At 34.8% G+C, this 27,277-nt stretch overlaps 1 long non-coding RNA gene across 1 annotated transcript in view; it reads left to right on the forward strand.

Annotated features, from left to right (window-relative positions):
* LOC119622305 (uncharacterized) overlaps nucleotides 1-27,277 on the forward strand; it is a 1,408,766-nt gene that overhangs the window by 1,003,269 nt on the left and 378,220 nt on the right. The gene's annotated exons all lie outside the window — the stretch shown is intronic.

Consider the following 27,277-nt stretch of genomic DNA (forward strand, 5'->3'; position numbering starts at 1 on the left):
TCTGCCTCTCAAGTTCAAGCAATTCTCCTGCCTCAGCCTCCCGAGTAGCTGGGATTACAGACGAGTGCCACCATACCTGGCTAACTTTTGCGTTTTTAGTAGAGACACGGTTTCACCATAAAAATTATCTGAAGGGTTTTCTAATACCTTTTTAAAAATTATGAAACTCCTCTGCATGACACACAGTCCCAGAAGATGGAGACACCCTTCTCCAGCCTCATCTCACTCCAACTTCCCCATTCACTATGTTGAAATCACATCTTACTGACTCTTGGACAGACCAGCTCTTTTATTCCTAAGGTTCATCTCCTAGTTTCCCTGCTTGGAACACTCTGCCTAAAGTTTCTCTCATAGCTCTGTCCTACTTCTCATTGAGCTCTTGGCTTGCATGTCCTCTACTCAGAGAAACCATCCCTGACCTTACAGGATGCACTTGCGTCTGCTTCCTTACCTCGTCTCTGCAGCAGGGACTCAATGATATGAGTGAATGAATGGATTCATTTATGAACCAACAAATAATGCACATTATTGAATTGGTTACTTAGAGAAGACGGGTAAATTGTTTAAGTTTTCGTATAAATCCAGGTTCTTTGTAAATAGTGTTTGTCATATCATTCTGAAGAGCCATTCACATTACTAGTCATGAAGAAAAAGGAAAGGTGCCCCGAATCTGAATTGCATCTTAATTTGCATCTCTGAGAAACTTCAAGCAAGCATTTCTCTGAGCACTTATAATCATTAGACTACTTCCTCTTGAGAGAATTTCCTCAGATCCCTAGTCTCTCAATCTCAACTTCACCCCACTGCAGCATAGCATACCTCAACCCATGTGTGTATTTCTCCTGAGTGGGATAGAGGTGAAGAAGGCAGGAGGGCAGGACACAAGATGAGCGTGATTGACACCTCACACCAGGAGCGGCCACACAAGGGTGAGAGAGCGGTTTTCTACATCATTATGGCAGAGGGAATCATCCCTGGATTAAATGTAATCTTTGTGTTTTCAAGAGTTTAAGACCCACTATCTCTTCCTTTTTTTTCTCTTGTTTTTCAAATTTGCAAATGTCGGTATATTTTTTCTGTGTTACTGGGTAGTTTGAGTGATTCCCATATAAAAGCCTTTCATTAAAGAGCACACGTTATAAAAATTCTTTATGTCCAAGCAAATCGCCACTCATATTTTAAAAAATTATTAAGTTTAAATATTTTAGGCCAGGAGTGGTGGCTCATGCTTGTAATCCCAGCACGTTGAGAGGCAGAGGCAGGAGAATCCTTTGAGCACAGGGGTTCAAGACCAACATAGACAACATAGACCCTGTTTCTACAAAAAATTTAAAAATTAGCCAGGTGTGGTTGCACATGCCTATAGTCCCAGCTACTCAGGAGGTTAAGAGAGGAAGCCAAAGTTACAATGAGCCAACATTCCACCACTGCACTCCAGCCTGGGCAACAGAGTGAGACCCTGTCTCAAAAAAAAAAAAAAAAAAAAAAAAAAAAAAAATTAGCAGTGAAGGCTGATGAAAAATCTGTCCACATATCTCCTTGTAGTTAGTATTCAGAGGAATTATTTATTTCTTTTCATATAGACATGGGATCTTAACGCTCAAAAAAAGGGAGCGAAGCCACGCTCAAGAGAGAGTCATGCAGTGGGGCTTGGGGTTTCTATCTTTATGGGTTTCTTTAACCAAGGGGTGGAATATTTAAGAAGATACCTCAAAAAATTTGGAGATTTCTTGGAACTGTGGTGCCTCCCATTTTTACAGCAAATATGGTTGCGCCCGGAACTGTCATGGCACTAGTGAGTGTGTCATTTGTATGCTAATGAGCATATAATGGGGTCCTGGGAGAAACCTTGGTGAAATCCAGTAACGTGTTGGGTCCAGTCAGTCTTAGCCAGTTTGGCACACACACCCTGGGTTTTCAGGGTCTTATCAGCCCCTAGCTTCCGTGGCTATTTGCACAGTTACTGTGAAACTGCTGCCTGGAATTTTCTATTCTGCAACCACTCTGTATTATTCCTGTCTCATTATGATCATGGTTTCTTCACCCAAGCTATGAAAGCAGAGGTGCAACCAGTCTCTCTTTTCACCGAGGGTAACACTGGATACATCCGTGACTTGTTGCTGCTAAAATACATATTAGGGAATGAAAGACAAAATGCAACAGGCAAGTAGGGAGATGACTTTTTATTCAGGCTATTTCAACAAGAGGAACATATTAACGAGGAGGATCTCAAAGAGAGGGAGAAGACTTGGGTGGAGGTGGGTCTCATCCAAGTCCTGGAAGAAGGTGGAGGTGGGATTTATCTTGGAATATGTGAGTCCAGGGTCATCCTTTGCATTTAGCCATTTCTTGGAACACAGAGGAGTGTGATTATTTGGGAGAATAAAAAAAGAAAGGATTTCTTCATCAAAGCTGTTTTCTTTGAGCACAGAGCTGGGGTAAAATTTGACATTATCAATGGAAATATAGGTCAAACTAAGGAATGAGCACACTCTTTTTCATACCTGTTGGCTTTGTATACCAAAATAAAAGAGTACATATGAGAATAATGTTTTACTAAGCTGTATAGTTTTACTATACTAATTTTTTATAAATTCATTATTTTTCTTCATGTATATTTCTGCAATAAAAATTAATTTGGTTATGTTTTTAGACTATAATGTTACTGTATTCTTTAATGATAAGTAAGACTTCTATAAGAAAATATTGTTCTTTTGGTAGGTTGCCAGCCATGTGGTCCCAAACTCCTTGACTTATGTGTGCTTGGCTGACTCAGTTTCCTTATTCCCCATTCACTTTCACTTTATTGAGGCAGTGATCTATGGGTGGAATACATAGCATTATTTAGGGCCTGATCTAGAAAGATTTTTGTGTTTTGTTTTTGTTTTTTGCTTCCCAACAATAGAACTTAAATTATTTTGTGTGTGTGTGGATACATAGTAGGTATATATACTTACGAGGTACATGAGGTATTTTGATACAGGCATAAAATACATAATAAACACACCCTGGAAAATTTGTATCCATCCCCTCAAGCATTTTTTGTTTTACAAATAATCCAATTATACCCTTTTATTACTTTAAAGTAGACAATTAAATTATTATTATTGACTATAGTCCCCCTGTTATACTATCAAATAATAGGTCTTATTCTTTCTAATTACTTTTTGTACTCATTAACCATCCCTACCTCCCTCCTGGCCCTCCCACTACGCTTTTCAGTCTCTGGTAACCATTCTTCTATTCTCTAGCTCCATGAGTTCATTTCAACAGGAAAACTTGATAAACATTAGTTTCCCAACAACAAGACACTTTTGCCTAATGCTAGATATCTTTGTCTTATTGCTATCTTCTTTGTTGTTCATGTGCCAAGTCTTTTCACATCTTCTCCTTTCTTCTGAGAGAGGAGTAATTCCTCCTTTCTCTACACAATAAAGTTCCCAGTGTTAATAGCCACATATATTCCCTCAGTTACTAGGCTTCAAATATCTGGTGATCATCATGAAGTCTCATCATTCATAAAGGTTTTGTTATCCAGAGAAGTAATGGACATTCTGTTGGCATTTTGTTTATGAATGGTAAAAAATTCATATCAATAATGACAAATATTCTTATCAGTGATAATTCTACTCTGTTCTCATCCATGTGCTCAATTTAAAATCTTGTTTTCCAAAAGAAAAAGGTAAATGAAAAAGTTTTAAGTAAATTTTTCTATCAAATATTATTAATTAAATTATTAAATTAACATTTAATAAAGACCTTAACAGATAAACATTAGTTTATTGTGAGATTTTAAAATTTTCTTTACTCCAAAAAACAACATTTTCTCTGCCTCAAAAGGGATATCCTTCCGTTTTTGAAAAATTTGATAATTTCCAGAAAGAATGCAGATCTCCATACATTGATACGTCTGTATGAACTGAAGAAAACATTATATTCTTAAAGTGAGTAGGGATAATTATTATTGCAAAAGAGGACAGTTTATCTCATTTATGTGATGGTGATTCATTTTTAGAAAATGACAATATACTTTGCAATGTTTACCTTCAAAACTTAGGAGAGTTCTAAATAACACTTAATTGAAATGTTTGAGGAAAGAGACAACAAGAAACAAAGAACGTCTTCCATGTCCACTAGTGAGGCCTTCAACACAGAAATGCGCGTGGAGCTTCTTGTGGGCATGGGCATGGGGAATCCTCTGTGCTTAGGAAAGAGCCTGATGGCTGGCACTCTGTTGTCTCAGTGGAAGTCAAATAGCCATGGAGAGTCAGCTCATAAGCACATTATAGGAGACTTTACTAGAACTACTAATCTGACTTTAGGATAATGCGTCAGAATTTTTATATGTCGAAAACATTAGTTGACAAATTTATACATTAATACATCATCTATATTAACGAATATCAAAGCTATGTGTTCGAACCTTGAAAGCGTTCTAACATCCGTGGAAATGTAAGAAAGTAAAAACGAAATAATCAAAGCGACCAGAAATCAAATTTAATAAATATCCTGGAAGCTGCTGGGCATTGCTTTACTCCTCTATAAAATTGTAAAGGTATCTTTTACCCATTTCTTTTGGAAAATTATTTAAATGACATATTAATTTATAAAACTAAAAACTGTAGCAATTCAGTATAGAACAATTAGATTCAGGCAAAAATGACACCTTTTCACTCATTTAGAACATTATTGTATGCACTGGAGACATTTTCAATATTATCTCTTTGTGAATGTTCTTTTAATGACATTAATAGCCATCAAACAATACAATTTTCATTAATCTGTATGTACAAAGGTAGACACTTGAAAAGAGAGATCCACACACCAGGAATATCTTTTTGATTCTTCAGATGGAGGAATTTTCCTAAGCTCTTATCAGTAATCATCAGGAAAGAAGTTTAAAACAGATTGAACAGAGGAACCGTATAAAGAACAAGGCAGCTCTAAACCAGAAAAGATGGACTAGATTAAATGATTTCCTGTATTTCCTGCCACTCTCTTGTGTTTCTTGTTGGTTGCTTTTTTGTTGTTGTTCATAGATTCGTCTCATTTTTGAAATTCCTTCTGTGAGATTTATCTGTTGAGAACTTTCCAGATTCTTCTAGAAATTGAAAAAGCAAACAGAAATTACTAACTTAATATCCTCAAGGGAAGTGGTGTGTAGGGAAGGGTCTTAATCATTAAAGCTCTAAGATTTCTAGAAAAAAAAAATTAAGGACAATGAGAAGGTTGTATCTATTTATCATAGTTTTTATCATATCATGAATTAGTTTTCTATAAAGAAGCCAGCTCAAGATAAAATTATTTGGTAGCCAGGTGTGCTTCTAGCATCTCTGTATCCCTCTTTTCCCCTTACCACTCCCCACCCCCTGCTATGCTACCATGCTCCTTTATACCCTTTCATCCTCCTGCCTCTAGGTATAGACATCTATGCATGTGTCTGTATTCTGTGGGCCACCAGGTTGGATCTAAATGGTACTACCTTAATGCCTGCTAAAGGATGGGTCCCATGGAGTGATCAGTGGTTTTCTAATCTCTCATTTTCTCTCTAATGAAGTTCTCCACCAGTTTTTTCCAGTTAGATTTACTGAAGGCTATGGTGTCATCTTTTCTGAGTAGCCTAGTTTTGTTTTGTTTTGTTTTGTTTTGTTTTGTTTTGTTTTGTTTTGTTTTTGTTTTATTGATTGGGCTTTTTTATCCCCAACAAATGAGTTATCAACATTTGCCAGTTTAATCTCTAAACTGTTAGTTTTATGTCCCATGAATAATACCCTCGTTCGGGCTATTTTTGTCACTTCCAGATTGTTGTAGTTGCTCTTTGGCTGGTTTTCTGGCACCAGTTCACACATGTTCAATCTTAACCTCATATGATTGCCAGATTTCTCTTGCGGAAATATCACCTTTAGTTATTCAGATACTAAAAAAGTCTTCAGTGGCTCCTCATTGCCTATTGACCAAGGCCAGATCTCCTTTTCTTTAAATATCTATCCTTTACCATTTGACTACCCCCATGATCCTATATAAGGAGAATATGTTTGCGTAAGTTGATTATGTAGGATATGAATGTTGACAGTCTTCCACTGACAAATCTCACCTGAAATAGCTTTCCTTCTACCATTGGTTGAAATCCTACCCAGTCTCCAAGACCAATCTCAAATTCCACCTCTTTATTAAAAGCAAACCTGTTAGCAGGAAATAATCTGACCCTGGTTTCCATTTTCACAGCCCCCCCCCTTTTTTTTTTTTTGAGATAGAGTCTTGCTGTATCACTAGGCTGGAGTGCAATGGCACAATCTTGGCTGACTGCAGCCTCCGCCTCCCGGGTTCAAGTGATTCTTCTGCCTCAGCCTCTCAAGTAGCTGGGATTACATGCATGCGCCACCATGCCCAACTAATTTTTGTATTTTTAGTAGAGATGGGGTTTCACCATGTTGGCCAGGATGGTCTTGATCTCCTGACCTCGTGATCTGCCTGCCTCGGCCTCCCAAAGTGCTGGGATTACAGGCATAAACCACCGAGCCTGGCCTCACAGCAATTTTTAAATCTCCAACTCTTTAACTCCCTTTTAGTTTTATAAATTTAAACACATCTGTTAAATTATAAGTGACTTGGAGGCATCATCATCATTTTTACAATAGCCAGTCTTTATGTCTGCATCTTTTTTTTTTTTTTTGGTTTTTACTTAATTTCTTACATATTTAATATCTGACTTTTATTTTTATCATAAGTTAAAGGCTTAGATTCAATATACAAACAGATTATTTAAACAGTGTTTCTACAACCCGGCTTATGATATAAACCATTACCCATAGACTTTGAAGCCTTCTGTGTTCCTCTCTGATCTCACACTGGTGAATGTGGACTGCTATTGACCTATGGGTTTAATTTTCAAATCTTTGACTATAATTAAAGTCAGTATCGTAATATATATTGGCCATTTGTGTTCATCTTCCATAAAATTTTTATTCATTTATTTTGTCCCTCTTTAATTACTTTTTAAAATATTGTTTGGAGTTTTTTGTATTCTAGATCTTAATCTTATATTAGTATATTTGCTCAGAATATTTTTTTTACCAATGTGCAACTTGTCTTTACACTTGCTTTATGATGCCTTTTGATAAGCAATGGTCGCTAATTTTAAAGTAATACAATTTATCATTATTTTCCTCTGTGGTTAATAAGCTTTGTGTTTGAAGTAATTCCTTCTTATTCTGAAATCACAAAGAGAAGCGTCTATATTTTCTTCTAAAAATTTATAGCTTTGCCTTGTATACGTAAGTACTTCTTAAATCTGGAATGGCTTTCAGAATAAGGTGTGAGGTAAAATCAGGTTTCGTCTTCCTTCCTTTCTCAAATGGAAGTTGCCAAAGCACAATCCAACATTCCTCACTTCCCACGCTATTCCTCAAAGCCCACTGTGCCATATGTCAAACAGCTGTGATGCAGTAGAACATAAGCCAGAGTCTTTGTTGGTTTGACTCAATGGCTTGTGCCAACCACCCACCACTAACCTTAACACAAGCAAACGTTCAATAAATGTTTGTTGAATGAATATCTTTGGATCTGTTTCTGAATTCTCTGTTCTCTTTCACTGATCTAATTGTTTATTCTAGCATGAATACCACATTCTTAATTGCCATCATTTTATTTGTCTGTTCTTGGGACTTTGTTTTTCACATATACTGTGTATCATCCTGGCAAGTACTACAAACAAACAAAGAAAAAAACAATCAAACCTGTTGATATGTTAATTTCAACATTGTGTAAACCATAGATAAGTTTGGGGAAAATAGAAACCTTTTAGATAATTTGTTGTCTTTCAGAAAATAAGTTTCTCCATAAAATCCTTTAGCATCTTTTTAAAATTTTTCCTTCTGGATATTTTTTGTGTGTACATGTGTGTTCATGTGTGTACCTGTGTATGTGTACATATTGAGGTATGCATAGGAGTATATATGTAACATTTCCTGTTATTGGTGGTTAGAAATGCAACTAATTTTTTTCATGTTAATTTTGTATCCAGAAATCTTATCTCAACAATTAACTCTAATAATTAGTAGATAGTGCTATCATTTTCAATAAGAATGATTTTTGATTTCTTTCCAAAACTTAGAACTTTTATTTTTGTTTCCATTTTGTTATTGTGAACGGAAGCTACAGGATATTGAATAGAAGCGGTTGATGGTAGATATTCTTGTTCCTCATATTAAAATAAAAACTTTTACTATTTTTAAATTATTTAACATAGTGCTTTGGGGCTTTCTAAAATTACCTGCTGTCAGTTTTTAAAGGGCTCTTTTCATTTGTATTTTGTTTAGTAGTTTTGTTGAATTTATGGTTTGCATTTTTCTCATCTATTGACCTAATTTATTCTGCTAATGGCAAATTAGACTAATAGGTTTTCAAATGCAGAAATTAATTGTAATTCTTGGATAAAACTATTTTGGCAATGACACAGTATCTTTCAAAAAACAATCCTGATTTCATTTAGCTATTATTCTGTTAAGGATTTTATCTATATTTATAAGTGGGAACAACCTATAATGTGATATTTTTATAATGTCCTTTCCTGTATAAGTATAAGCTTTACACGAAACTTCTAAGTCTTTGGAAGGGTTTGCCCAAGATGAAAATTATCTTTTTGTTGAATATTTTCCGGAACTGGCATATAAAACTCTCCCAGTGTGAGATTTTAATGTTGTGCCTTAAATAGTGATGAAATTTCTCCAATGAGTGTAGGAGTAGTCTAGGTTTCCAAATCTTTTAGAATGTATTTTGGCAATTCATATATTTTTAGATTTTGTATTTCTAATTTGCCTGTCTTCAAACGTATTGACATGAAACTGCACAAAATATTCTTTTACCTTTTAAAAATCACTCTTTTATTGAATGAAATGTACATTTTGATTCTTAATAGTGTTTGGGTGTTTTCTCTTTAAAAATAATTAGACTTGTCTTAGGTTTGTGAATTCTGTGAAACTTGTCAACAAACCAAGACTTTATTAAAAGGTAGAGGTTATTAATAATTAATACAATAACTATCATATTAATAATTATACTATGTTTAATATAATTATTAATATAATATAGCAATATTATTAAGAAACCAAGACTTTATTAAGCTATTCATTAAATTTTAATTTTCTTTTTAAATAATTCTGTTTGGATGTCATTCCTTCTACTTTTTTTTCATTAACTTTATTTGTTGAATTCTTATTTTAGATAATTAATTTTCAGCTTTTTGTCTTTTCCAAGGTAATCATTTCACATGGTAAATTTCTCTCCACACACTGCCTTAGTCTAGATCTCACAAGCCTTGATTTATTCATAATCAGTCATGAGTGATTCCTAAATGCTAAATGATTTCCCATGAATTCTGTGTTATTTAGCAGGATGTTACTTGTTTTTATCTTTTAAATCATTGATTTCTTATTTAATTGAATTGTACTCATAGAATATATGTATATAAAATTTAAACTTTAAGTTTGTGGCTACTTTTTATGGCCTACAATAGTGCTTCTCAAATTATCTTATCAATGGGTCATTGTCTTTTAAATTTCCTATCATGGCTTATACTTTTGTAAATGCAATACAATAAGCAAATAAATTACTATGAAAATAAAATTTTTAAAAGGCATACAAAATGCAAACCTACATTTTAGTATTCAACAAGCAGAAATTTACATTCCAGGAAATATAATCAGAACAAAATAACAATGGAAGAAAGGAAAGAATTATGAAAACTGAATTTATGATTCACTAAAATTTCACATAAGGTGATTAATGTAAATAATTTCTATTAAATTCATAGCTCTGTCATTCTAATATCGTAACAAAACTAAAATTTAGAAGGAAATAGCAACTTTCTATTTTAAGAACCTTGACACCTTTTAATTAGATATCATGTATATTATATTTAAAGGGTTTAATGTAACAAATGAGCTTGTTTCTTGCTTATACATTTAGCTAATCTAGGTTGGATGTATAACCATAGTACTCTTGGGAGATAACTTATATCTAAACTATTGATATACTTTGCTCTATTAATACTCCATTGTAGAGTGTTGATTTTTGATTTTTGAGCGAGCAGAGAGTTGGAGTGCTGATGACCCTGCAGTCAAAAACTCCTGTGTAAGGTTTGACTCCCCAACTACTAATAGCCTACTCATGACCAGAAGCCTTACTGGTAACACAGTCAATTAACCTTTATTATATATAGGCATTATATGCTGTATTCTTACAATAAAGTAAGCTAGAGAAAAGACAGTGTTATTAAGATACTCATGAGGAAGAGAAAATATATTGATATTAATTAAGTGGAAGTCGATTATCACAAAGGTCTTCATCTTTATCATCTTCATGTTGAGTAGGCTGAGGAGGAGGGATGTGGGGATTGGTCTTGTTGTCTCACGGGTGGCAAAGGTGGAGGAAAATCCATATATAAGTGGATCCACACAGTTCAAACCTCTGTTATTCAGGGGTCACCTGTGTTAGTTATCTATTGCTGAATAATACATCGCCCAAAGATGTGATATGTCAAACAATGAACTTAAAGTTTCTGTGGGTTAGGATTTTTGGAGCATCTCAGGTGGTTGGTTCTGTCTTAGGATCTCTTTCATAAAGTTATGGTCAAAGTTTTGACTGGGGCTGTTGCCTCTGAAGGCTTGGGAAGGCTGAATGATCTTGTTCTAAAATGGCAGATTCGTAAGACTGCTAGTAAGGCCCTCCCTTCCTCCTCAAGGGGGCCTCTCCATTGTGCTGCTTAAGCGTCCTCACTGTGAGGCTGTTGGCTTCCCCCAGAATGCAATGCCTTTTGTGACTTAGTTGCAGAAGCCACTTACAATCCTTTCTTCCATATTCTGTTTTTTGGAAGCAGATCACTAAGGCCAATCCAAAAGTGGTGGAGTTAACCTCTGCCTCTTAAAGGGACGTTTATGAAATAAATTATGGACATATTTTAAAATCACTATATAGAGAAACTAGTCTCAAAACGTTATAGGAATACAGGAAGAGATTTCAGGTTCAGAATGTTAATTTCATAGCTTCTGTCTGAAATGAAACAAGTGGTGCTTTATTTTCAACTTTATATTTAATATGACATCAGTAGCCAATTGCAATAATTCATATTGTAAAATTATGGATAAATTTAAATTACCTTTTGATGAAAAAGTGGATTCTGTATTCATGAATTTTGTATGTATTCATGAAATTTCATTTTTTGGTAGAAAATAATTTTGGAAGATAAAATTTTAAAATATTCTATCAAATTCAAAAATAGTTTATTGATAACTTTTCTCAGATACACAATGTTGAAATCATCATCTATTTCCTTGTCATGGTTGTGAAATTATGGTACATGTCATAGGAATCTGTAGAAACTCTACCTTCCTTACGCTCTAAAGTTTGTTTTTGTCCCTTAGTAAATACCTGCCATTGATAAATATGTGGCATTGTTTCTATGCCTTCAAGTAAATACCAGAGACAATAGACAGATAATATGCCCTCTTCCCAATTCTTATGTTTAAAATGTTTGGACTGAACTGGATTGTTGTTTTGCAAAAAGATTGTTGATTCTGTATTGTGAATATTGTCAATTACACTCATGATATCTATACATTTGGTAACAGTTGTGTATAATTTATTTCCATATTATCACACTAGGAGAATATTTTCAAAATTAATAGATGGCCTTTACATAATTCACAAATCATAATTATGAGTGATTAATTAGAGTAATATTTGAATACATGTATACAATGTGTAATGATCAAAGTAGGGTAATTAGCATATCCACCAACTCAAACATTTATCATTTGTTTCTGTTGGGAACACTCAAAATCCTCCTTTCTATTTGAAAATGTATAATAAGATACTGTTAACTATAATCACCCATTGTGCTATAGAAAGACCAGAATTCATTCTCCTGTCTAGCTGTAATTTTGTATCTGTTAACCAATTTCTATTTATATTGCCCTCCCCTGAACCTTTTCAGACTCTCATAACCACAATTCTACTCTCTACTTTTATGAGCTTCACTTTTATTGGCTCCCACATATGACTGAGAACATGCAGTATTTGTCTTTCTGTGACTGAATTATTTGACTTAGCGTAATGTCCTCGGGGGTCATCATGTTGCAGAGAATGGCAGGATTTCATTCTTTTCGATGGCTGAATAGCATTCCACTGTGTTCATATACTACATTTTCTTTACCCATTTTTTTCTGATGATGGAGGCTTAGGTTGATTCCATGTCTTGGCTATTGTGAATAGTGTAGCAATAAACATAAGGGTGCAGATATCTCTGATATTCTAATTTCTTTTTCTTTGAATAAATATCCAGTAGTGGCAGTTCTGTTATGTTTTTTTTTGGGGGGGGGGTGCGGATTTCTATACTGTTTTCCATGTTGGTTATATTCATTTACATTCCCATCAACAGTGTATAAGTGTTCCCATTTCTCCACATCCTTGCCAGCATTTGTTATCTTTTGTCTTTTTGATAATAGCCATCTTAACTGGGGTGAATGATGCCTCATTCTGATTTTATTTACATTTCTCTAATGACATGTAATTTTTTAATTGTAAGAATATATAGATGAGGAAAGCAATATATTAATTGACTTTTTGGCACAAATTCTTAATCTGCGTGACTGTGTGACTGTACCGTAAGAACATAATACATAAAGTCCAAGCCATGTTTGCACGCTGTTCGTACTCTTGAATGTCAAACAGGCTCAAAGGATTATAAAACTTTTCTCAGTGCTTACTGTTACTTTCTGAACTTGTTTTGTCATGGATTGTTAACAGGCATTCATGAATCAGTGTTGTCTGTGGACCAAATTTGAGCAGCAGAGACTTCGGACATGACCTTTTTTCTTAAATGTTTCTGTGTGCTAGAAAAAGAATGTATGTGTTCCAGATGTTAGATCCAGAGTTCTGTATTCATCAATTTGATGAAACTTACTATAATTTAAATCTTCTGTACATTTATTGATTTCTGTTTTGCTTGATTTATAAATTTTTGAATATTAAAATCTTTCACTGTGGTGATAATTTTGTCCATTTTTCTTATACTCCTGCCAAATTTTGCTTTATATATTCGGAAGCTATGTCATTTAATTTTTAAAGATAATACACTATTATGATTAAGAATTTGGATTCTAGAATTAGGATACATGGACTGGACTACCAGCTGTAGGACATTGGCCAAGTTCTTTAATGCATACCTCAGTTTCTTTACCTATAAAATAGGAATATTAATCACATCTACCTCATCGATGAGGTGGTTGCTGAAAAGTTAACGAGATAATATATGCAAAGTACTTCAGTATGGATTTATAGTAAGCTCTTAACATTATCTAATATAATCATTGTTATCTCTAAAAGCAGCCTACCCAATATATGCACATTAAATACTTATTGAGTAAATATTAATTAAATATTAGATGAATGTTGAGAGATAACCTAAATGAATAGGTTGTTTCATGTTACATATGGAAATATTATAGCATTGAGAGGTCAGCCATAGATTATAAATCCTAGCTCTGATACTAATAGCTCTATGGGTCCTTGTACCATTTTCCTATTATCTCTAAATATTAAAATCTGTGACTTAAGATAAAGGCTAATAAATACCGTGTCCATCCAGTTCGTCATGCCTTGATAAAGCTTGAACAAACATGGTACATATGAAGTGAAAAATACCTGCTATATACTGTGGTAGAAAAATGCTAATTTATTTTCTTTACTTTGTACCTTATTAAAAATAAGTTCCATTGTCCTCAATGGTTTCCCTCATAAGTAATTAGGACACAAATTTTAGGTTCTTGTCAAGACCAATGAAGATCATAATTTTGCAAGCGGTAGTACTGGAAATGTGGTACCTCTCATCAGATACTAATCAGAAGACGGCTGTTCTCACCTATCATTCTGCCCTGAAGCTGACATGAGAACCCAATGGAAAAGGTACATGCTCCTAGAACTTGCACATAATTGTGTTCTCAGTATCCCTGAGACTTATAAACCAACATCATTTTTGGATTGTAAAGTCCCGTAGGTAAAAGACTTTCAGGATGCCAATACAATGGTAACAGGAGAATTGAGAACGAGTAGAAGTGGCCTTGGTGAATATGACACATGGAAGCAACTTAGGCATAGAGAACATTATAGTGCTTCACAGTCCTATCGCCAGTTGGCGACCATCTAACCTGCAGGGCTTATGATTCCACATTCCAAACAATTAGAAAAGAAATATACTTACTTCTGACTGTACTGGATGCTTTCTTATGATGCTAAGTATGCTCTGGGGGAATGGTGCATGTAGAGAATGCTCCCTACAGAGGCCAGCAATGTTTGTAGCTGCTACTGAAATATCAGAACACAGATAGTCCACGGCATGTCCTGCAAATTTACATCTCAAATGTCACATTCCTACAAGAACCGGGGCACTTCGTTTTTCAATAACTCATTAAATACTAATTATTTTCTTCAACTTTTACATGCTATGTTGAAAACTGCTTACAAAGCAATAATTACATTCCTGTATTCATTGATTTTTAAGCACATATGTTTGTATATTTTTAGGCTTGTCTTTTGTAGAATTTTTTGTGGTCGTTTTTCTAGTCCCATGACACTAGCTGCTATTGCCATATGCTTGTCTTAATTTATTTACTTAAAACTACTTTAACTTACATGGGGAAAAGGCATTATTTTAACAAGAAAACACACTTATAAAACAGTGTATTGACTGGAAACACAGTAGATACAGTTGATATTGTTGCAAAGATTTTGACTAAATTTTCCTAGCTCCATAAGATAACCAAATTTTTAGTTTGTACATCCCCCACAAAACACAAACTATTAAAACACTTCAGTACTTAGGTATTAATGCTTTTTAAACTTCCTTTCTGATTATAAATATTTGATTGTGGCAGAGAATTTAGAAAATTACTAACTTAAATATTAAAATTGCCCATAACTAATCCTACTATGTATTTTTAAAAAATTAAAATTAAAACTAATATTTTATTTATTTCCCTCTAGTTTTTTAATAAATTTATTTTAGACCGGGTGCAGTGGCTCATGCCTGTAATCCCAGCACTTTGGGAGGCTGAGGTGAGTGGATCACCTGAGGTCAGGAGTTCGCCAACATGGTGAAACCCCGTCTCTACTAAAAATACAAAAAATTAGCCAAGTATGATGGCAGCCACCTGTAATCTCAGCTACTTGGGAGGCTGGGGCAGGAGAATTGCTTGAACCCAAGAGGTGGATGTTGCAGTGAGCTGAGATTGCACCATTGCACTCCAGCTTGGGCAACAAGAGCAAGACTCCGTCTCAAAAACAAAAAATAGTAGTAATAATAATAATAATAGACTTAATGGCTTACTGTGCATGTAATTTATCTGTGTGTTTATAAAAACAAATAAATATCTAAATAAATTACCAAAACAATCCCCTAATAGTGGTGGGAGTGCACTTCATGATGCTAAAATGTAATCATTCTCTAATTCTTTGCAACCACACAATCTATTAACCATCTATATTGATTTTTAAAACAAATAAGCATGCTCATGGCCACAACTCACATTTTATTCTATAAAGTCTTCTTCCTTTTCCAGAACCATTTTCTTCTATTCCCACTAGAGACTGAGGGCAAAGTTGCTGTTCTATTGACAAGATTCTAGTTTCGGACCCTGCAATGATTCGCTGGGGTGTGGAATTATTTCCCTTGAAAAGCAACAGGGGAGTGCTAAGATGGTAAAGTAATAATTACTTCCTTCAGCAGCAATAGTTTAGGGAAAAGCTCAAAGACATATGGGCTGAATATTTAGCAGACAGTGATAACGGTGAGGTCACAGATATGACTCTGTGGGATGCTAGCAAAGCAGTATTGCAGGGAAAATTGATTGAAATCTTTGCCCAAAAGAAAAGGGAAACGCAACTACAAATACCAGAGTTACGGACTAAAATTAGGAGCCTCCAAAAGGAGCATATTAAGAAGGGTAAGGCTAAAACTAATTGATTTAGAAAATGCCAAGGGGAAACTTAATAGGATTCTAAATGAGAGAATGGAGTATCTAATAAAGCTCAATAAGAGCAAGTTTTCCTCCCATGGCAATAAAGCAGCTACTATCTTGGCCTGCTAACGTAGAGGGAGAACACAATTGAGACTAATTAGGGAAATTAAGGGACAAAAAGGGCCCCACTCTAACCCCAGTGAAATAAGAATGAGCATTGTTCTTGATTATTCTTTCATAGACATATATAGCATTAAAACTCACATGTTATTTGAAAGTTTCTGGACTCAATTGATTACAATAAAATGCAATCTACTTCATTCAGGGCACCATTTATGACACGGCTGTGTGTTTATGACCTTTCAATGCCTTCTCTGTTAATATAATGTGGAGTTTGGTAACCAATGCGAAAAGTAATGTGATGATATAAAAAGACTACTGGACTAGAAAGCAGAAGGCCTCATGCGTAGTCTCAACACCACCTGCCACTCGGTAAGCGATGTGTCTGAGTTCCATGTAAACAGCAAACCTCCTGACTCTACTCCATTTTAGCTTAAAAAAGCCGCTATTACCTTATCCTTCCCAAACTATCAAAAGATAGAAAAGAAAGCAATACATTTTTCCAGCAAAATTGTCAATGGAGCCCTCTGTACAAAATAAAAAATTCAAAATAATAAGAAAATAATAATGAAATGAAAAAATCTAATCATGTAAGATGACTTGCTAATTGTCACATGGAAATAAGTAAGCTAAAATTAGTGGAGTGCTTACTGTAATAGACATTTATTGTTATAAGAGAAATTCTTTCTTTCCTCAAATGGAAGATACGGAAAATATAACAATACTGAGAAACATAAGCTTTTGCCATTTGTTATTTGTGTAAATTCCAATAACGTCATATATCCTCAATTTTCTCATGTAAAAATGATGACACTGAAGAGTTGCAGAACGCTGCTGAAAGAAGTCATAGACTACACAAATAAATGGAAGAACATTCCATGCTCTTGGATTGGAAGAATCAGTGTTGTTAAAACGGACATACTGCCCAAAGCAATGTACAGATGCCACATTATTCCTATCAAGCTACCAATGTCATTCTTCTCAGAATTAGAAAAAATAATTTTAAAATTTATATGAAACCAAAATAAGAGCTAGAATAGCCAAAGCAATTATAAGCAAACTAACAAAGCCAGAGGCGTCATATTACCTGACTTCAAACTGCACTGTAAGGCTACAGTAACCAAAAAACATGGTACTATATAAAAACAGACACAGACCAATGGAATCAAATGGAGAGCTCAGAAACAAAGCTGCACAACTACAGCCATCTGATCTTTGACAAAGTTGACAAAAATAAGCAAAGGGGAAACAATTTTCTATGCAATAAATGGTACTGGAACAACAGGCTAGCCATATGCAGAAGAATAAAACTAGACCCCTACCTTTCACCATATATAAAAATCTGCTCAAGATGGATTAAAGATTTAAATGCAAGTCCTCAAACTACAAGAATTCCAGAAGTAGACCTAGGAAATACCATTCCGGACATTGGCCTTGAGAAAGAATTTATGACTAAGTACTCAAAATAAATTGCAGCATGAACAAAAATTGGCAAGTGGGACCTAATTAAACTAAAGAGCTTCTGCATAGAAAAGTAAACTCTCAGAGTAAACAGACAACCTACAGAATGGGAGAGAATATTGGCAAACTATGTATCCAGCAAAAGACTAATATCCAGAATATATAAGAAAGCTAAACAATTGAACAAGTAAAAAATAATGTCATTAAAAATGGGCAAAAGACATGAATACACACTTCTTGAAAGAAGACATACAAGTGTGCAACAAACGTGAAAAAATGTTGCACATCACTAATCATTAGAGAAATGCAAAACAAAACCACAATGAGATACCTTCTCACCAGTCAGAATGGCTTTGAAAAAGTCAAAAAACAGTAGATACTGGTGAGGCAGCAGAGAAAAGGAAACACACAACATTGAAAGCAATGCAAACTAATTCAGCCTCCGTGGAAAGCAGTTTGAAGATTTCTCAAATAAAATAGAACTACCATTTGACTCAGTAATACCATTACGGGGTATATATCCAAAAGAAAATAAATCACTCTTCCAAAAAAACACATGCACTCGTATGTTCATTGCAGCGCTATTCACAATAACAAAGACATGGAATTAACTTAGTTGCCTAACAATGGTGGATTGGATAAAGAAAATGTGGCACATATATACCATGGAATATACACAGTCATAAAAAAAAAAAAGAACAAAATCACTTTATTTGCAACAACACGAATGCAGCTACAGGCCATTATTTTAAATGAATTAATGCAGAAACATAAAACCAAATGTTGCATGTTGTCACTTATAAGTGGGAGCTAAACAATGGTTACTCATTGACATAAAGGTGACAGCAGTGGACTTTGGGAACTATTAGAGCAAGGTGAGAAGGAAGGGGAAAAGAGTTGAAAAACTAACTATTGGATACTATGTTCAGTACCTGAGCGATGAGGTCCGTTGCATCCAAAACCTCAGCATCACACAATATACCCAGATAATAACCCTGCACATGTGCCTCCTGAATCTAAAGGAACAGCTTAAAGTATAAACAAAAAATAAAAAAGGTAACAATGTGCTGGATGATTATAGGAAATATATAGTAATCTTTTATGTTAGAGTAATTGATTTTTCAAAACGTTGCTTTCACATTTGAACGTAAACCACTCTGTGAAGCAGCCAGGTCTACAGGAAAAAAAATTTTTTTAAAAGTTTAGAATAAAGGAGATGCAGAATGAAAGACAGAAAGGAGTTTTTTATATTACAATCTTAGCATCACTTAGATTGACATATATATTTGTGTTTGTGTGTGCATGCATACTTCTATGAAATGTGCCTTAACACTTATCAAAGTTCATAAACAAGCCCACGTTGAGAGTATAACTACAATTAATCCAGCAAATATTTGCCCAACAACCAATATGGGCTAGATCCAAAGATTAGTTCTTGAAGGTATTCTAGTCAGGTAGAGAAGTGAAAGAACGATGCCTCTGTAATTAATTAGGAGATGATGTGAGAAGTTTTACAGGACATATTAGCACCGCACAGATACACCAGCCAAACCTCCAAAGCTGAGGCATGTGCCAGAAAGATCTTTGAATATCTGAAACCTCCTCCTGCAAACCATAAACTGATTCATACAAACAGTAACTAAACTGAACTTGGCCAATACAGCATTTGATCCAAATATACATTTTTCCTATTTTCTGTGATGTTAACATTCTTTCTTAGGTGGAGTTGAGAGTGAATCTGGGTATACACCTCATATCCTTTTCTCCCCCTTGGCTCCTCTGTTCCTCACATTGCTGAAGAGTGGGGAGCTACCTATCCATTTGAACAAGAAGTTAAATCGAATAATACATATAACATAGTTACTAAAATATCAGGCTAGCTTTACATGTGAGAAAACCAGCCAAACAGTTATGTTGTAATATAAGGGGATTGTGAAATATAAACGAACTTTGTTGTTGTTTTTGTTGTTGTTGTTTGAGATGGAGTCTCTTTCTGTCTCCAGGCTGGAGTGCCGTGGCATAATCTCGGCTCACTGCAACCTCCGCCTCCCAGGTTCAAGCAATTCTCCTGCCTCAGCCTCCCGAGTAGCTGGGACTACAGGCGCCCGCCACCACGCCTGGCTAATTTTTGTATTTTTAGTATAGATGGGGTTTCACCATGTTCGCCAGGATGGTCTCTGTCTCCTGACCTCGTAATCTGCCCGCCTCAGCCTCCCAAAGTGCTAGGATTACAGGCATGAGCCACCGCTCCCGGCCAACTTCACATTTTTATAAATCATTTTAATTTCATCAAAGGATCCTGCTCTTCCCCAATTTGTTTTGTTGTAGTATGGCTGGCTTTTGTGCATTTATCCGGATATCTGTAATGATATGTAAAATATACGCTATTGTTTTAAGTCTGAACTACATTCAAATTGCATACCTTAACTTATAAAGCATTTATATTTCCACATTATTGGTATATCATTTCTAGGAAAGATGATTTTAATTTATCATGAATTGGTTGTTTTTTAACTTACGAGAAATGTATGGTCCCTACCTAAATTTTCTTAGAAAAAGAAACCCAAAATGTGTATTCCTTGAGAGAACTATTAAGTATTTATTGCTATGCATCAAGAATATACTTGCATTTTTTATAATTTCAAATTAAATTCATCACTTCAAGCCATTTGAACACTTAAAGCATTTAATTTTTTCCAATATATGAAAAACTCTTAGGCTTTAATACATTTTAAAAGTATAATCTTGCTTATTTTAACTAGTGAAAAGGAGACAGTTTACTTTTTTTTTTTTTTTGAGATGGAGTCTCGCTCTGTTGCCCAGGCTGGAGTGCAGTGGCCGGATCTCGGCTCACTGCAAGCTCCGCCTCCCGGGTTCACGCCATTCTCCTGCCTCAGCCTCCCGAGTAGCTGGGACTACAGGCGCCCGCCACCTCGCCCGGCTAGTTTTTTTGTATTTTTTAGTAGAGACGGGGTTTCACCGGGTTAGCCAAGATGGTCTCGATCTGCTGACTTCGTGATCCGCCGTCTCGGCCTCCCAAAGTGCTGGGATTGCAGGCTTTAGCCACCGGGCCCGGCCTGACAATTTACTTTTTCATTCAGTTTGGTAAAGTCAGAGAGTGAAACTGTTTGATACATAATTCATTTATCTGTAAGTTTGATTGTCTTTGTTTAACTTAAAAAATTTATACCCAAATAGGCTTATCTTAATATTCTACTCAATTATACATTTTATGTCATATGTTCTAATCCCAATTTTAGATCCTCAACTGGCTAAAACCACAAAATTATTTTGTCAAATAGGTTATTTTAGGGATTATAAAAAGTATAAAATCAGTATCTCAAATCTGAAAGAATAGTTTTCATTTGTATGTGCAATCTTTAAGAAGTATAATTTTATATATCTTCAAAAAATATATCCAGCAAAATTGTTAATGATGAATACTCACTTTAGAATTTAGGAACTTGAATGAAGCCATCAACAGATGTTGTCTGTGTGGAATATTTAATGCAATTCAACAAATATTGAATACCTAATATAGGCAAGACACATTATTATAAAGTATCTAAAACCTGCAAAAGTTGTAAGTTCTCATTACAACGTGTGATGAAGTTAAGAAAATCCTTCCTTGTCACATAATTGTTAGTGCTAGCCAGGACGATTGAAATGAGGCAATCTAAGTAGAATCTAAGCCATGAAACTGCCCCTTAAATGTCCCTGAGCTCATTTACTACTTTTTTCACCATTAAGCTAAATAGCCTTAATTGATCCACTGATGTTTCATTTCAGAGATCCCATATCTCTTATCTTTAAGTAAGGAGGTTCACAATCTATTACACTGGGAAAGTAAGAATAAACAAAATGAATATAGACTGCATAGGGATATCCTTTTGTTTGTTTGTTTGTGGCCCTAGCAGTAAAATGGGACAGGGAGAATGGGTATTTGGTTTCCTAGGACATTATGCATTGTGCTAGGCTTTACTTGGGGAGGCATCCTTACCTGTTAGGAAGGAGTTATTTAAAACAGGAAGACCAGTAGAATCTCACAATATATATACACCTTATAGAGCAACGTTAGACTAAAATATAAAAGGATGGTAAATTTAGATGTCAGTGTTTTATAGAACGAGAAAGTATGTACAGATACAAGCAGATGAATTACTAGGGCTGTAATTCTTAAGAAAGAACACACACACACGCACACACACGCACACACACGCACACACACGCACATGTGCACATGCATGCGCGCATGCACACGCGTGCACACACACGCGCACACACACGCACACACACGCGCACACACACACACGCACACACACACAATTGAGAACCTAATAACTCTCCTCTGATCAGTTTGAAAGGGCTTCATGAAAAAGATGAAAGTTTACTTCTTTAAATTATAGGAAGATACTTTTTTGTTTTTTAGTCTGGGGAAAAAGCAGTTGTATATAAAAGCACTACGTGGAAAAATAATACTTGAAAATATAAGCCTTAACATTACCTATATGAATATTAATTTCACGTAAAATGTAGAATATTCTGTAAAAGGTTGACAATAGAATCATTAGCTTGCATTTTTTTTACTTGTTTCAGCATCTGTGCTGAGTACTAAGTAGTATTGTCTTATACTACTCTTCAAAGTTTTAAATTAGCTTTAACTTGAAAAATTAATAATCTGTTGCTGATATAATGAAAGAAATTAGCAGAAATAATTTAAAATAATACCTTCCATATATTTGTATTCATATCAGAATATTTTATAACTGTCTTAGCAAAATCTCAAATACTTGAGCATTTTCAATGTAATATTTGTTTTTCAAAGTAAAAGTTGCATTGTATAATACTAATAATTTGTTGTCATGTTTATTTTCTATCTTTTTTGCATTTTTCCTAATTGAATTTTTCCATCCAGTGATGATATTGGTTTGAAGTAAAGAACAAAACTGAGTCAGCAATTATAAGTTTTGGAATTTTTGTCTAGTTAGATTGTTGCTATATCAATCATATGATTGAAAATGACAAAATACTTTCACCAAAAAGTCACAAAAATATCAGAGAACTCTCCTGTTGGCTTTTGTCATATTAACAGACTGAATTAGAGGATTAAAAAATTAATGACATATAATATTAAATTTTGACTGCAGGAGTTTCTCTTTCTTTAATGTTTTAATGTGGGAAACATCAAATCCAATTTATATCAAACATTTAGATAATAGCACATATGTTAATATGTGATTCTGACAAGGATGTCTGAGTTCTTTCTACAAAAAAGCACAATCATATATCAAAGAACTATCAACCACTAGGATAGCTCTTTGTTTTAACCTGTGTCGACAAAAGCTCACAAATTCTTTGGGAAAAAAGCTAGTAAAGATCAAAGAACTTACAGGGGGACCTTCTAGTATATAGCAGCAATCTCTGTAGCTATCCTATTTCAATGACCCTTTGAGTACTAGCTACAAGATAGGATTTTTTTTCTGGCAAAATATGCTAGGTGTAAATTGTATAGATTAAATTTTTGAGAATAAGAATTTATTTTAATTGGATAAACATCTATGTCTATTTTTCTTCAGTACTACGTAATTTGATTTAAACAGTATTCAACCAACAATAGATTATTTATTCTTTCATTGACTAAAGAAATATTTGTCCAACACCTATTTTTAATATTTGTTATTTTAAAATAAATTTATGTATTTATTTTAATCATTATTATTTTAATAATAAATATATGCATTAATCATATATTAAGTATTTTGGGCAAATATTTAATATTTTTAATAGTTGCTGGACACATATTTAATATTTTAATAATTTTAAAATATTTAACATGTATTATTTTTCTCACTTTGTTACCCAGACTGGAGTGCAGTAAAGTGATCATAGCTCACTGCAGCCTCCACCTCCTAAGCTCCAGTGATCTTCCTGCCTTAGCCTCCTGGGTAGCTGGGACTACAGGTGTGTGCCACCATGACTGGCTAATTTTTTTTTTTTATTTGGTAGACACTGGGTATGCTATGTTGCCCAAGCTAGTCTTGAACTCCCGGCCTCAAGTGATCCTTCCACCTCAGCCTCTTAAGTAGGAGGCTAGGACTATAGGTGTGTGCCGCCACCAAGCCTGGCTAATTTTGAAATACTTGTCCAGCACCTATTATGCATGTCCAGGCCACAGCTCTGGTCTATAGTTTCCAACTTTCAGGCTGAGATGTGAAAACCATTGGGAGTAGAACTTGCTAAGAATGCAGCTTACGACCTCTTCCCACTTTTCACTGGATTCCACCTTTAAATGAAGTGAAAGCTTGAAGATGAAATCAAACTAAAATGATAAGAGTTTCCAGGTTTCAAGTTGAAAGTTACTTTCTCTAAGGAACTGGGTCTCTCTTGCTTATTTCTTCACAGGAGAGAGACTAAGAATATATGTCTAACAATAGCAGAAGTAGCAAGCAACTTGAAGAACATGGGTATTTTGGCAGGATAATGGGAAGCTCTCTGCCTGAAAGAATTTTAAGGAAAAGACAGGCAAACTCAGAAGTGATAAAGAGATATTGTTTGGTTTGAACAAGCATCTTCCCCACCCCACCCCCATCCTTTTCTTCCCTCTGGCTTATCTGAATCAGGGAAAGGTGCTACTTACTATTCATTCACATAAGTGCCCTGGGCAGAGCCCTAGGAAGCACCCTCACCCACCTAACACTACATATTCAAAAAGTCATGCCGAGACAATTTATCTCCCTTGAATTCATCTAATTTTCTCTTACCCCTTTCCACCATTTCAGAACTGGGTGTCATCATCTGCTCCCTTGCTTTCACTCCAGCCTGGCCAGCCCTGATCCAGTCTCCCTTGCACTCTCTTAGGTGTGGCCACATGAAACTCTTGGAAATCCACAAACACATGTATTCTCTCTCATCTGAGCCTTCCAGGGTCTAGACAAGCTTTCTTCCACATCACTACATATTGCCAAAGGAGGGAATATCTTGCTAAATCTACCCTGTTATTCAAATCATCATTTAGCTGTTACTTCTCACAAATTTTCAAAGCAAAACAAAGTTAATTGCCCCTGCCCCTGCCCCCACCCCGCACGTAGGCTCTTCCTCACCACCATGCTTGACTCTGTTGTAGCAGGGCTTAAATTAGGATGTTCTTTTTGGTCTCTCTCTCTCTGTCTGTCTGTGTCTCTGTGCCTCTGTACAGTGTCTCCCTGTAAGTTATTAGGAAGAGTAACCATGTCTTGAGCAAACGATCTTCAAGATGCTGAAACTACGTGGTAAGGTAAAGTTTGGTAGAAACTGGAAGGGAAGGAGGGCAATGGGGAAAAGTAAGGAAAATCAGATAAGAAAATAATGGTAACAGTACAGGAGAAAAAATGAGGCCCTTGAGTAACCTTGATCGACATAGACCAGAGCATATATGAACCACGTAGAAAAATGTTGGTATGACTTGGTAAATCATGTAATTAAAGGTGCTACTTGAAGGGCAAGTAATATGCAACTCAAAGTTTCCTTTCTTAGAACATTATGACTATTTCGTCCAGCATTATGGAAATTTTCAAAAAGCAAGAAGGTTATATATAACTTACAAAATAAACTACACAATTCTCAAACAAGTACAGTGTATTAACAATTAACGTTGTTTAATTGTTTAAAGGTGAGGTTGATATGTGAGATGGTTTTAATTTGTAGGAATCTGAATGTTTAATTGAGCCTTGAAGACAAATATCCACATTTCTTCCTCATGTACTTTTAAAAGAAAAATCAGTGAACAGGGTTTGATTTCCGTTGTAACATTGGGAGCATACAGAGAAGCTGGAAAAGCGAGCAGGAGTATGTTTGTCACTTAAGGTCCTCTGTTTCCTGACCCCTTTAAGGCCAGTTTCCATCGTAATATTCGAATCAGCAAAAATGTGCATGTTTCACTTATCTGGTTTTTGTGACCAAAGAATAAGCAAGTCCAGCAGTCCTGTCGTTTGTCTGACATATCTTGGATAGATTCATCGAGGACCTGCCTATAGGTAATGATGGTGTGGTTTATACTGTCCATTTAAAACAGGAATATTCAAGAAAGCTTCCATCCCCAAGGCAAGCACACTTCTCTGTCAGCTAACAAGGTGACTTTCTTTCATGCTTTGGTTCCTTTTGAAGCCTGTGCCTCACTATGCCCTATCCTCTCTCTACCTCTGAATTAAGAAGAAATTGACTCTGATTTTTAAGTTCTGTCCACACCTCCCAGGGGATTTTCTTTAAACAGAAGGCGATTGCCAGGGACTTAGGTTTTTTTTTTTTTTTTTTAATAATGAAACTATATAATGAAAAAGATGCTTGTTATAAGCATGGAAAGACATGCTTAAAATAAGATTCAAATAATCTCTAAGTAAGTTTTCTATTTTTTTAGATTCAATGTAATGCTGATCTTACAAGTTTATCCTCTCCTCCAAGAAAAATGTACTTATGTTATATTCACATTTTAGATAGCAACCCTTTTTTTTCCTTAAGATTTGAGTAATGCAATATGTGGTATAATCCCACATTATATACTTAATATCTAAAACAACATTGGGTGCAATACAGTTTGATCTTTAAATTCATGGAGCATGATACTTCTCCTTTAAATATTATTTTCTCAAAGCTTTTTCATTTTGAGCTCACTGCCAGAAATAAACCAAATGGCTATGTCCATGATGACATTTAAATTAAAACAGATTAAATTAAAGTCACTTAAATTTCATAAATTCATCAAAACTCTTAAAAGTCTTTATATCCTGGTCTCTGTAAACATGAGGGCAGAAGATTACCAGAGACTAAGTGGGTATATTTATAATAATTTAGAGCAAAAATTGATTTACATGTTTGATACTATAATAATCTTATGTAAAAGCTACATTTATCAATTGCTTCACTATGGATAGCAGCATGCAAGTTTTGAACAACAAATAAAAGAGAGATCTTGATCTTAATGAAACAATCACACAGATAATAGAAAACCATTTTATATTCGGAATGTATGAAGTTACAGAAGGAAAAAGAAACTAGGAAGCAAAGTAAAATAGCTTTCAGGTATCCATAAGCTACAAATAAAGGGAATAAATTTCTTTTTATTTTGTAGGGATTTATTTGTACTTTGCATCATTAAGAGTAATTCTACTTATGCCCTGCATTCTAACTGGAGCATTTTGGCACTTATGTTTGTCTACCAAGATTCTAAATTAATAAGATGCTGAGACCACAACAGACATTTTTCCGAATATTTTGATGTTTTAAAATGGATGGTCAATAATTTCAGGGAAACAATGAGCTTCCCATTCTTTTGAATTGGTCCTCAGGAGTTTGGATTGAAACAAAACTTTGGTTCTGTTACAAATTAGATTTTTTTTTCAGATGATAATAAATTAGAGCCACATATTATGATTCGTAATTCGTAGTTCAGACTTGGCATGTATATACACATTTATAAGGACATTTTGGAGAAATATTCCAACTGTAACTTTAAAGAATATTCTTAGGTCTGTACTGAGCATTCTGTGTAAATGGACTGTGCTAATGTGTTTGACTAAGAGTTATGGTTGGAATCATTCTCAGATCCGTTCTGCTACTGTGCAAATAGATAAAGCCTTAGGTACCTTTATGCTCCACTAAATATTACTAGTAAAATTCCTTGTGTTATTAACATATCATAAAATAATATT

This window comes from Chlorocebus sabaeus, chromosome 7, assembly GCF_047675955.1.
Source record: "Chlorocebus sabaeus isolate Y175 chromosome 7, mChlSab1.0.hap1, whole genome shotgun sequence".
Lineage (NCBI taxonomy): Eukaryota > Metazoa > Chordata > Mammalia > Primates > Cercopithecidae > Chlorocebus > Chlorocebus sabaeus.